A 13,162-nucleotide genomic window follows, 5' to 3' on the forward strand; every position below is an offset into this window, starting at 1 on the left:
TCCAAATAAAAATCTATTTAAATTACAGATTGTAATGCAACAAAATAGGGAAAACTGCAAGGGGGATGAATACTTTTACAAGGCACTGTAAAAGTGTTAAACCTCGCAAGGCTGCAGGCCCAGATGTCATCCCTAACCGTGCCCTCAGAGCATGTGCAGACCAGCTGGCTGGTGTGCTCACGGGCATATTCAATCTTCCTATCCCAGTCTGCTGTCCCCACAGGCTTCAAGATGGCCACCATTGTTCCTGTACCCAAGAAAGCAAAGGTAACTGAACTTAATGACTATCGCCCGTAGCACTCAACTCTGTCATCATGAAGTGCTTTGAGAGACTAGTCATAGTCACTAGTCATATATCACCTCTACCTTACCTGCCACCATAGACCCACTTCAATTTGCTTATCGCCCCAATAGATCCACAGTCGATGCAATCGCCATCACTCTGCACACTGCCCTATCCCATCTGGACAAGAGGAATACCTATGTAAGAATGTTGTTTATTGACTATAGCTCAACATTCAACACCATAGTACCCTCCAAGCTCATCATTAAGCTTGAGGCCCTGGGTCTGGACTTCCTGAGGGGCCGCCCCAGGTGGTGAAGGTAGGAAACATCACCTCCACTCTGCTGATCCTCAACACAGGGGCCCAACAATGGTGCGTGCTCAGCCCCCTCCTGTACTCCCTGTTCACCCATGACTGTGTTGCCAAGCACCCCTCGAACTCAATCATCAAGTCTGCAGACGACACAACATTAGTAGGCTTTGTTACCAATGATGACGAGACAGCCTACAGGGAGGAGGTGAGGGCTCTGGGATTGTGATGCCTGGAAAACAACCTCTCACTCAATGTCAACAAAACAAAGGAGATGATCGTGGACTTCAGGAAACAGCAGAGGGTGCACCCCCTATCTAAATCGACGGGACCGCAGTGGTGAAGGCGGCACAACAGAGCCTCTTCAACCTCAGGAGGCTAAAGAAATTTGGCTTGTCACCTAAAACCCTCACAAACGTTTACAGATGCACAATTGAAAGCATCCTGTCGGGCTGTATCACCGCCTGGTATGGAAACTGCACCGCCTGCAACCGCAAGGCTCTCCAGAGGGTGGGGCTGTGCTTTGGCAAAGTGGGTGGGGTTATATCCCGCCTGTTTGGCCCTGCCCCCAGACCCCTCCTGTCTCAGCCTCCAGTATTTATGCTGCAGTACTTTGTGTCGGGGGGCTAGGGTCAGTCTGTTATATCTGGAGTACTTCTCCTGTCTTATCTGGTGTCCTGTGTGAATTTAAGTATGCACTCTTTCTAATTCTCTCTCTCTCTTTCTTTCTCTCCTTTATTTCTTTCTTTCTTTCGCTCTCTCAGAGGACCTGAGCCCTAGGACCATGCCTCAGGACTACATGGCCTGATGGCTCCTTGCTGTCCCCAACAGCTCCTTTCTCAAGGCCATTAGACTGTTAAACAGCCATCACTAGCACATCAGATGCTGCTGCCTATAGGCATAGACTGGAAAACACTGGCCACTTTTTAAGGAATGGAACACTAGTCACTTTAATAATGTTCACATGTCTTGCATTACTTATCTCATATGTACTGTGTTCTATACTGTTCTATGTTATCTTAGTCACTTAATAATGTTTACATATCTGGCATTACTCATCTGATATGTATATACTGTTTTCTATTCTTCTACGGTATCTTTGTCACTTAATAATGTTTACATATCTGGCATTACTCATCTGACATGTGCATATACTGTGTTCTATACTATTCTAATGTATTTTAGTCCGTTCTGCTCTGACATTGCTTGACCATATATGTATATAGTCTTAATTAATTCCTACTTAGATTTGTATGTATTGGGTATATGTTGTGTAACTTGTTAGATATTACTGCACTGTTGGAGCTAGAAGCGCAAGCACTTCGCTACACCCGCAATAACATCTGCTAAACACGTGTATGTGACCAATACATTTTGATTTGATATGATGCTATGCGGTGCGTGTTAGGAAAATTAACGTTGACGTGTTTGCTCGCACTCGCCCCAGTGGCCTAATGGATAAGGCACTGGCCTCCTAAGCCAGGGATTGTGGGTTCGAGTCCCATCTGGGGTGGACTATTCTTTTGCGTCAAATTTCCTTTTCCTTCATTGGAATTAAGGGTTCGATCATTAATCGTATTCTGGATGATGTATTTGGTACCGTATGTTATATAATGTAATGACTTTAGTGGAGTATACTTGTTTCACTTTGTAGGCTGATACAATGGGATCTTGCTACTGGTGAGAAATCCAAGATGGAGGGTAACCAATCGAGATAAATTGTGTGTCATGAACAACATTCCCGAGAGCAAAAATAGTGGAATCGGCAGGTTCGTCTTTGAAATAAAAATCCGTCATTGTAACGGATGTAAACTGATAAAAATTGTGAAAATATGCCATAATTGGACTAGATAATGCTACACAAGGTTAGAATGTTGTTATATAAATTCAACAAAAAAATGATTTGTTCATTTGAAGAATATATATTTTTTTAATGTGGATATATTTGAATTTAGAATTGCATTGGGCGCATAATTACAGTTTTTGCACTGTACAGCCTAACCTATGGATTGTACACCCAAGACATGGGGTATCAGCCTACTCAGTGACACTCACAGAACACAACTGTGAAGAGTTTACACATCAAAAATATACACAGTAGGATAAATAGCGTGGTGAATTCCCACAGTCAAAGTCCTGCAATAAGAGTTAAGATGCTAATTGTGTAAACTAATTTTAGATTTTTTAATTTGTTGTTTTTATTTAAACTTGATTTAACTATAGTTGTGTTCTGTGCGTGACACTGAGTAGGCTGATACCCCATTTCATGGGTGCACAATCCATAGATTAGGCTGTACAGCAGTGGTGGGAAAAGTACCCAATTGTCGTACTTGAGTAAAAGTATAGATACCTTAATAGAAAGTTACTCAAGTAAAAGTGAAAGTTACCCAGTAAAATACTACTTGAGTAAAAGTCTAAAAGTATTTGGTTCTAAATATGATTAAGTATCAAAAGTAGATGTAATTGCTAAAATATACTTAAGTATCAAAAGTAAAAGTAGAAATAATGAGAAATTCCTTATATTAAGCAAAGCAGACAGCACCATTTTCTTGTTTAAAAAATGTACGGATAGCCAGGGGCACACTCCAACACTCAGACATCATTTATAAATTATGCATTTGTGGTTAGTGAGTCTGCCAAAACAGAGAAAGTAGAGATGACCATGTGTTGTCTTGATAAGTGTGTGAATTGGACTATTTCCTGTCCTGCTAACAATTCAAAATGTAACTAGTACTTTTGGGTGTCAGGAAAAATGTATGGAGTAAAAAGTACATTATTTTCTTTAGGAATGTAGTGAAGTAAAAGTAAACGTTAAAAAAATATTAATAGTGAAGTAAAGTACAGATACCCACAAAACGATTTAAGACGTACTTTAAAGTACTTTACACCACTGCTGTACAGTGCATATAAGTATGCCCCCAATGCAGTTCTGAATTGAAAGACATCTGCAGTGCAATTTCAACTAACTTTTTAGTCAAATTAACGAATAATTGTTTTTTGTTGAATTTATATAACAACATTCCAAACTTGTTGAGCACTATCTAATCCAATTGTGGTATAATTCCACAATTTGTTTTATCAGTTTGGGTCAGTTTCAATGAGGAACTTTTATTTTGAAGGCAAATAACTATCGTTGCCACTATCGTTGCTTATGCTAATATTGTTCAAAACACGTTTGTGATAAATTCCCCACCGGCTCCAACAATAAGGAAACTATAAACTAGAACCAGACTTTCAGTTCCCCACTGTTTTTATTTTGTGAATAGTGTGATTTATTCAGGTAACATTCATCTGTAAATCACGCATTTAAAATCTGTATTTTCTTCGAACAGAAATGAAGAGGCGGTGTCTTTTGTTTTCTTTCTATGTTGCTGCGACTTTCGCCAGTGCTGACAGTAAAAGTGAAACATTGTAGCCGAAGTTATTTTGTGAGCTGTATTTGATTACACACAGCGAATACGTGTATACGTGTAGGCTAGACGAAATAGGCTGAACATCTCAGATAGTGAAACTTACAGTGAAACGTAAAGGGTTGTACTGTGGTCGAGACAATTTGTTCCGTTAAGTGCAGAAATGATTCCATTTAAATCAATGATAAACCCTGGAATTTCCAAAGCTCGTGTTTCTGTAATTATTAATTTCATTATTTTTTTCATAAAAAAAACACCTAACTTTTTGGCTATCCTGCACAAATGGAGCTAGAAACATAAGCATTTCGCTGCACCTGCGATAACATCTGTAAATCTGTGTACACGACCAATACATTTTTACTTGATCATGTCAATAGAAATAAATACTCTAATGTTTCTGTTGAAAGTTGACATGTGTATATTGCCTGCTTTACAGAGTTGAAAGCAGCTACACTGTACTGGGATGCTACACATAAGACTGTCCAACTGAAAGAAGGAGTGATAGAAAAAGAGGGGGATGCATATGGATACCTCAATGATACCTCTCACAGCCTCTGTTAACATGCTTCAGAATTCATCAGTACAGAAACAGATACTGTGAGAACACCCTCTACACAGGCTTCCTGGTGTCTCTGGATGACTTCTACCTCCTGGGCAGTGGCCTGATGATGGCCCAGACCACCAACAACATCTTCAACACGTCCCTCTTCTCCCAGGTCACGCCCCACAGCCTGCTGGCCTGGCAGAGGGTGCGTCTGGCCCACACCCTGTCACACACTGGGGAGCAGTGGGCCAAAACCTTCTCCAGATACAACTCTGGTAAGGGAGGTGGATGACACAAATGGGATATGTTCCGCACTGCGTCCAACAACAACATTGACGAATACGCTGATTCGGTGAGCGAGTTCATTAGGAAGTGCATTGAATATGTCGTTCCCATAGCAACGATTAAAACATTCCAAACCAGAAACCGTGGATTGATGGCAGCATTCGCGTGAAACTGAAAGCGCGAACCACTGCTTTTAACCAGGGCAAGGTGACCGGAAACATGACCGAATACAAACAGTGTAGCTATTCCCTCCGTAAGGCAATCAAACAAGCTAAGCGTCAGTATAGAGACAAAGTAGAGTCGTAATTCAACGGCTCAGACACAAGAGGTATGTGGCAGGGTCTACAGTCAATCACGGATTACAAAAAGAAAACCAGCCGCGTCACGGACCAGGATGTCTTGCTCCCAGGCAGACTAAATAACTTTTTTGCCCGCTTTGAGGACAATACAGTGCCACTGACACGGCCCGCTACCAAAACCTGCAGGCTCTCCTTCACTGCATCCGAAGTGAGTAAAACATTTAAACGTGTTAACCCTCGCAAGGCTGCAGGCCCAGATGGCATCCCCAGCCGCGCCCTCAGAGCATGCGCAGACCAGCTGGCTGGTGTGTTTACGGACATATTCAATCAATCCTTATCCCAGTCTGCTGTTCCCACATGCTTCAAGAGGGCCACCATTGTTCCTGTTCCCGTAGCACTCACTTCTGTCATCATGAAGTGCTTTGAGAGACAAGTCAAGGACCATATCACCTCCACCCTACCTGATACCCTAGACCCACTCCAATTTGCTTACCACCCAAATAGGTCCACAGACGATGCAATCTCAACCACACTGCACACTGCCCTAACCCATCTGGACAAGAGGAATACCTATGTGAGAATGCTGTTCATCGACTACAGCTCAGCATTTAACACCATAGTACCCTCCAAACTCGTCATCAAGCTCGAGACCCTGGGTCTCGACCCCGCCCTGTGCAACTGGGTCCTGGACTTCCTGACGGGCCCCCCCAGGTGGTGAGGGTAGGTAACAACATCTCCACCCCGCTGATCCTCAACACTGGGGCGCCACAAGGGTGCGTTCTGAGCCCTCTCCTGTACTCCCTGTTCACCCACGACTGCGTGGCCATGCACGCCTCCAACTCAATCATCAAGTTTGCGGACGACACTACAGTGGTAGGCTTGATTACCAACAACGACGAGACGGCCTACAGGGAGGAGGTGAGGGCCCTCGGAGTGTGGTGTCAGGAAAATAACCTCACACTCAACGTCAACAAAATTAAGGAGATGATTGTGGACTTCAGGAAACAGCAGAGGGAGCACCCCCCTATCCACATGGATGGGACAGTAGTGGAGAGGGTAGTAAGTTTTAAGTTCCTCGGCGTACACATCACTGACAAACTGAATTGGTCCACCCACACAGACAGCATCGTGAAGAAGGCGCAGCAGCGCCACCTCAACCTACCTGCCCTCCAGGACACCTACACCACCCAATGTCACAGGAAGGCCATAAAGATCATCAAGGACAACAACCCCCCAAGCCACTGCCTGTTCACTCCGCTACCATCCAGAAGGCGAGGTCAGTACAGGTGCATCAAAGCAGGGACCGAGAGACTGAAAAACAGCTTCTATCTCAAGGCCATCAGACTGTTAAACAGCCACCACTAACATTGAGTGGCTGCTGCCAACACACTGACTCAACTCCAGCCACTTTAATAATGGGAATTTATGGAAATTGATGTAAAATATATCACTAGCCACTTTAAACAATGCTACTTAATATAATGTTTACATACCCTACATTATTCATCTCATATGTATATACTGTATTCTATATCATATACTGCATCTTTATGTAATACATGTATCACTAGCCACTTTAAACTATGCCACTTTGTTTACATACCCTACATTACTCATCTCATATGTATATACTGTACTCGATACCATCTACTGCATCTTGCCTATGCCGTTCTGTACCATCACTCATTCATATCTTTATGTACATATTCTTTATCCCTTTACACTTGTGTGTATAAGGTAGTAGTTTTGGAATTGTTAGGTTAGATTACTCGTTGGCTATTACTGCATTGTCGGAACTAGAAGCACAAGCATTTCGCTACACTTGCATTAACATCTGCTAACCATGTGTAGGTGACAAATACATTTGATTTGATTTGAAATCTTGTTCTGGTTTATCCCTCTGATAATGGTCTACAGTACAGTAGTTTCCAATGCATTTTTTCACACATTTCTTCACTCTCCCTCTCTCTATGCACCTATAACAACCCGTACATGATAGTGGACATGAGAAAAGTGACCCTGGGCCACAGTATAGAGGATGGGGCTCTGACAGTGGTGGAGCAGATTCCTGGCCTTGTGGAGTTCTCTGACCAAACTCAGGCCCTGCGCAGGGGTGAGGAACACGGATATGGATATAGTACTGCCAATAGATGTACATCTTAAGCATAAACTTAGATAAAATCCATGGGGTAGATGGTAATTGAGCAAGATCTTCCTCTCCCAGGTTACTGGTCCTCCCATATCGTGCCTTTCCACCCAAAGATCTACACCCTGAGTGGCTATGGGAAGATGTGTGAGGAGTACGGGGAGGACTTCTCCTATGACCTCTGCCCCCGGGCCAAGATATTTCCTCAAACACATCATGAGATACAACGGTGTGCCTACGTTCCTTGCCTTTACCTGTGGCCATTTCTTATTACTCTGGTTAGCTTTTAGTTATTTCCTTTAGTTCATTTCCTCCCGACATTCTCTCAGCTCTCACTTTGAGTAGCTCTTAACCGTGTTCCTTTCTCTTTCAGACTACAAAAATGACCCCTACTCCAAGGGTGACCCATGCAAGTCCATCTGTTGCCGTAATGACCTGAGGGAGAAAGACCCCAGCCCAGGAGGATGCTATGACACCAAGGAAGAACTTTAACTCGCGTTCATTCAGTTCGATCTCTACATATTTTACGATAATGTAATGTAATAAACATCTGTCTCTGTCTCTCTCTGTAGGTGACTGACTTCCACATGACACAGGAGTTCAGAGCGGAGGCGGTGAACGGTCCCATGACGCAGGGTGAACTCCCTCCCTTCTCCTGGGAGGACTTCAATAGCACGGCTCACCAGGGTCTGCCAGACCACTACGACTTCCCCTTCATCAGCATGCAGCCTGCACTCTTCATGCCCTGAGAGAGGTGCCATAGAGGGAGGGGGGGTTTGAAGAGTTGCCTATGGGGTTAGGGTAATGGAGGAGGGAGGTTAATGCAGATAGATTTTAATACTTTCATCTTTATTTACAGTCCAACATAGTAAATCAGCCTCAGGGGGGAAAATGCTGCAATAATGATCAAGCTTCAAGGAATTCTTATTTTACGTGTGTTTTGTCAATAGCCTACCTACTTTTTTCTTCATGCACTCGGTTGACCTATGTCTTGGACATTGACTAATAGTTGCTGCTGTACTGCCGTCATTTAGACATATTTTGAAACACGCTGAATCAATGTAGAAAATGACTGAAGCCTGGTTTGTTCGGTGCCAAATACTATCTTTTTAAATTCAGGTCAATGGCCTAAACCTAGATTCAAATTCAGTACCCTTTGTATTATAATCAAATCCTGACCTTGAAACTAATTACAGTTCATGTTGTCATATGTTGAATTCACTATATGATAATATCAATGCAATTCTCAGGGCTCTTAATCTCATGTTTGTTGCATGGCCTGCTGCTACGGTGGGTGTTTCTGTTTTTATACATGGAAGAATATCTTTCAACTTTGTACTTGTTTGATATCTTGGAAAGCTGCTCTTCAGAAATGTATTTTCTATGATCGTTGTTAATAGATTTGAACAGTGCCCATAACTTTCATATCTTTATTCATTTGTATGTGCACCCTCAGCTGAACACATCTTATCCAGTCAAAAATGACTTTTCTGGTTTAAATTTGATCTTTCTCAGGACACATTGCTAATTCATCCTTTCCTACAAAAGGGAAGAACTGAAACCCCATTGCCCTTTCTTTCCCCTCAAGCCTTTCTCTCGGTCTGGTCCAAATGGTTTCACTGTATGTTATTCTCTGGCTCGCTCTTACTCGCACACACACACACACACACACACACACACACACACACACACACACACACACACACACACACACACACACACACACACACACACACACACACACACACACACACACATACACACATACACATACACACACATACACACATCTCCATATCCATCAGGACAGAGTGAGGCAGCAGGTTTCTCTAGTGTGGGCATTAATTACATGACCAGGCATCGACATGGCAAAGAAGACCTGTAATCTTTGCACAACCTGCTCGTCAGCTGGACAAGTCCTCAGCCAAAGCCACACACAGGTGAGTTTCACTGCTCTGGTTTGTCTAAGGGCTCTATTCAATCAGTATCGCAGAACTTCAACATTACAGCATGGAATTTAAAGACAATGTACCCACTTTAGCAGAGACTACATTCACGGTAAATGCTGCAGATGTCGGCGCAATAGGAAATGACCTTTACATTTCTACAGCGATGCAGATTGAATAGAGCCCTGATCTTGGTTGTCCTCACTTATTGTCTACAAGTGCTTCTTTTAGGAAATATTTATTTCACTGGCTTCTCTATAGTATGGCATTGATATGGCGCTATATACAGTGCCTTGCGAAAGTATTCGGCCCCCTTGAACTTTGCAACCTTTTGCCACATTTCAGGCTTCAAACATAAAGATATAAAACTGTATTTTTTTGTGAAGAATCAACAAGTGGGACACAATCATGAAGTGGAACGACATTTATTGGATATTTCAAACTTTTTTAACAAATCAAAAACTGAAAAATTGGGCGTGCAAAATTATTCAGCCCCTTTACTTTCAGTGCAGCAAACTCTCTCCAGAAGTTCAGTGAGGATCTCTGAATGATCCAATGTTGACCTAAATGACTAATGATGGTAAATACAATCCACCTGTGTGTAATCAAGTCTCCGTATAAATGCACCTGCACTGTGATAGTCTCAGAGGTCCGTTAAAAGCGCAGAGAGCATCATGAAGAACAAGGAACACACCAGGCAGGTCCGAGATACTGTTGTGAAGAAGTTTAAAGCCGGATTTGGATACAAAAAGATTTCCCAAGCTTTAAACATCCCAAGGAGCACTGTGCAAGCGATAATATTGAAATGGAAGGAGTATCAGACCACTGCAAATCTACCAAGACCTGGCCGTCCCTCTAAACTTTCAGCTCATACAAGGAGAAGACTGATCAGAGATGCAGCCAAGAGGCCCATGATCACTCTGGATGAACTGCAGAGATCTACAGCTGAGGTGGGAGACTCTGTCCATAGGACAACAATCAGTCGTATATTGCACAAATCTGGCCTTTATGGAAGAGTGGCAAGAAGAAAGCCATTTCTTAAAGATATCCATAAAAAGTGTTGTTTAAAGTTTGCCACAAGCCACCTGGGAGACACACCAAACATGTGGAAGAAGGTGCTCTGGTCAGATGAAACCAAAATTGAACTTTTTGGCAACAATGCAAAACGTTATGTTTGGCGTAAAAGCAACACAGCTCATCACCCTGACCACACCATCCCCACTGTCAAACATGGTGGTGGCAGCATCATGGTTTGGGCCTGCTTTTCTTCAGCAGGGACAGGGAAGATGGTTAAAATTGATGGGAAGATGGATGGAGCCAAATACAGGACCATTCTGGAAGAAAACCTGATGGAGTCTGCAAAAGACCTGAGACTGGGACGGAGATTTGTCTTCGAACAATACAATGATCCAAAACATAAAGCAAAATCTACAATGGAATGGTTCAAAAATAAACATATCCAGGTGTTAGAATGGCCAAGTCAAAGTCCAGACCTGAATCCAATCGAGAATCTGTGGAAAGAACTGAAAACTGCTGTTTACAAATGCTCTCCATCCAACCTCACTGAGCTCAAGCTGTTTTGCAAGGAGGAATGGGAAAGAATTTCAGTCTCTCGATGTGCAAAACTGATCGAGACATACCCCAAGCGACTTACAGCTGTAATCGCAGCAAAAGGTGGCGCTACAAAGTATTAACTTAAGGGGGCTGAATAATTTTGCACGCCCAATTTTTTAGTTTTTGATTTGTTAAATAAGTTTGAAATATCCAATAAATGTCGTTCCACTTCATGATTGTGTCCCACTTGTTGTTGATTCTTCACAAAAAATACAGTTTTATATCTTCATGTTTGAAGCCTGAACTGTGGCAAAAGGTCGCGGGTTCAAGGGGCCAGAATACTTTCGCAAGGCACTGTATCTCTCCATTGTCGTAGCGATGGGGAGGTTATAGCAGCATAGTCACTGATAAGTAGCATTGATACAGTAGTATGGGGACTTTGTCATCCTTTTCCACCAGAATCCCAACCTGTAAAATGGAGTAGCGATGTTCCTCCCCAGTACGACCCGGCAGTGAGTCCAGCTGTCTGGATATCAGTGGTAGTCGTAGTGAACGGCTCCATCCTGGCAATGTTTCTAAGGTTCATCATATACAAAATGCAGGCAAGGCACAATCACACTGCAGGTAAGGAATGGCATTTGGGCTAATGGAGAATATGTGGATTTTTATGTCTGTTTCACAGCAAGTGTTTTGTTCAGTGCTTTCATTTGAGTGAAGTGGGGTTGAAGACAAATTAAGCATGAAGCTCCTCTAGTTTCTGCTCCCCTCTGATAGGCTCTCTGGGGACTGCCCTACTGTCTATTTAACTCTTAACACTCATCCGTTGATTTTTGAGGACCAAAAAGTTTTCACACCCAATGACCTCACACACTCATACACACACAAATAAACCCCCAAATGGAAGCAGTTTCAACTACATGCACGTACACCACTGAATGGTAATGAGATTACTAGGTTAGCTCCATTACATTCAGGGATACATGCCCTGAATACCAGTCCTCATTTACATCCCTCCTGCTCACAGTTCGCTCCGTGTTGAGCTGGATAGAAGACATAGAACAACCATTTAACTTAACAATGTTTGGAATTGGGTGTCGGGTAGAGGGCCTGCACTTAAATTCTTATTTATTTAAATGTAACCTTTTATTTAATTAGGCAAGTCTGTTAAGAACACATTCTTATTTACAATGACGCCCTAGGAACAGTGCGTTAACTGCCTTGTTCATGGGCATAACAACATATTTTTACATTGTCAGCTTGGGGATTTGATTTTGCAACCTTTCGGTTACTAGTCCAACGCTCTAACCACTAGGCTACCTGCTGCCCTATTGTTTGGGGCCACTTAGAAATGTCCTTGTTTTTTAAAGAAAAGCACTTTTTTGTCCATTTTTAAAATAACATCAAATTGATCAGAAATATAGTGTAGAAATTGTTAATTTTGTAAATTACTATTGTAGGTGGAAATGGCAGATTTTTATTTTAATGGAATATCTACATAGGAGTACAGCAGAGCATTATCAGCAACCATCACTCCTGTGTTCAAATGGCACGTTGTGTTAGCTAATCCAAGTTTATAATTTTAAAAGGCTAACTGATCATTATAAAACCCTTTTGCAATTATTTTAGCACAGCTGGAAACTGTTGTGCTGATTAAAGAAGCAATAAAACTGGCCTTCTTTAGACTAGTTGAGTATCTGGAGCATCAGCATTTGTGGGTTTTATTACAGGTTCAAAATGGCCAGAAACAAAGAACTTTCTTCTGAAACTCGTCAGTCTATTCTTGTTCTGAAAAATGAAGGCTATTCCATGTGAGAAATTGCCAAGAAACGTACAACGCTGTGTACTACTCCCTTCACAGAACAGCGCAAACTGGCTCTAACCAGAATATAAAGAGGAGTGGGAGGCCCCGGGGCACAATTGAGCAAGAGGACAAGTACATTAGAGTGTCTAGTTTGAGAAACAGACGCCTCACAAGTCCTCAACTGGCAGCTTCTTTAAATAGTACCCGCATAAACACCAGTCTCAACGCCAACAGTAAAGAGGCAACACCGGGATGCTGGCCTTCGAGGCAGAATAGCTGTGCTAACATAATTGCAAAAGGGTTTTCTAATGATCAATTAGCCTTTTAAAATGATAAACTTGGATTAGCTAACACAATGTGCCATTGGAACACAGGAGTGATGGTTGCTGATAATGGGCCTCTGTATTCTCCCCAAAATATGCTGTTTTCAGCTACAATAGTCATTTACAACATTAACTATGTCTACACTGTATTTCTGATCAATTTGATGTTATTTTTATGGACAAAAGCTTTGCTTTTCTTTCAAAAACAAGGACATTTCAAAGTGACCCCAAACTTTTGAAAGGTAGTGTATTTATTAATTT

At 42.3% G+C, this 13,162-nt stretch overlaps 1 non-coding gene and 1 pseudogene across 1 annotated transcript; both read left to right on the forward strand.

Moving 5' to 3' along the window:
• The first annotated feature begins 123 nt into the window (after positions 1 to 123).
• Positions 124 to 8,026, forward strand: LOC135555244 (phospholipase B-like 1; annotated as a pseudogene).
• On the forward strand, positions 2,034 to 2,106 carry trnar-ccu (transfer RNA arginine (anticodon CCU)). Its single transcript has one exon. It is a non-coding gene; the product is annotated as a tRNA-Arg (tRNA).
• Positions 8,027 to 13,162: the final 5,136 nt, after the last annotated feature.

The sequence above is a fragment of the Oncorhynchus masou genome, chromosome 15 (assembly GCF_036934945.1).
Source record: "Oncorhynchus masou masou isolate Uvic2021 chromosome 15, UVic_Omas_1.1, whole genome shotgun sequence".
NCBI classification, from domain to species: domain Eukaryota; kingdom Metazoa; phylum Chordata; class Actinopteri; order Salmoniformes; family Salmonidae; genus Oncorhynchus; species Oncorhynchus masou.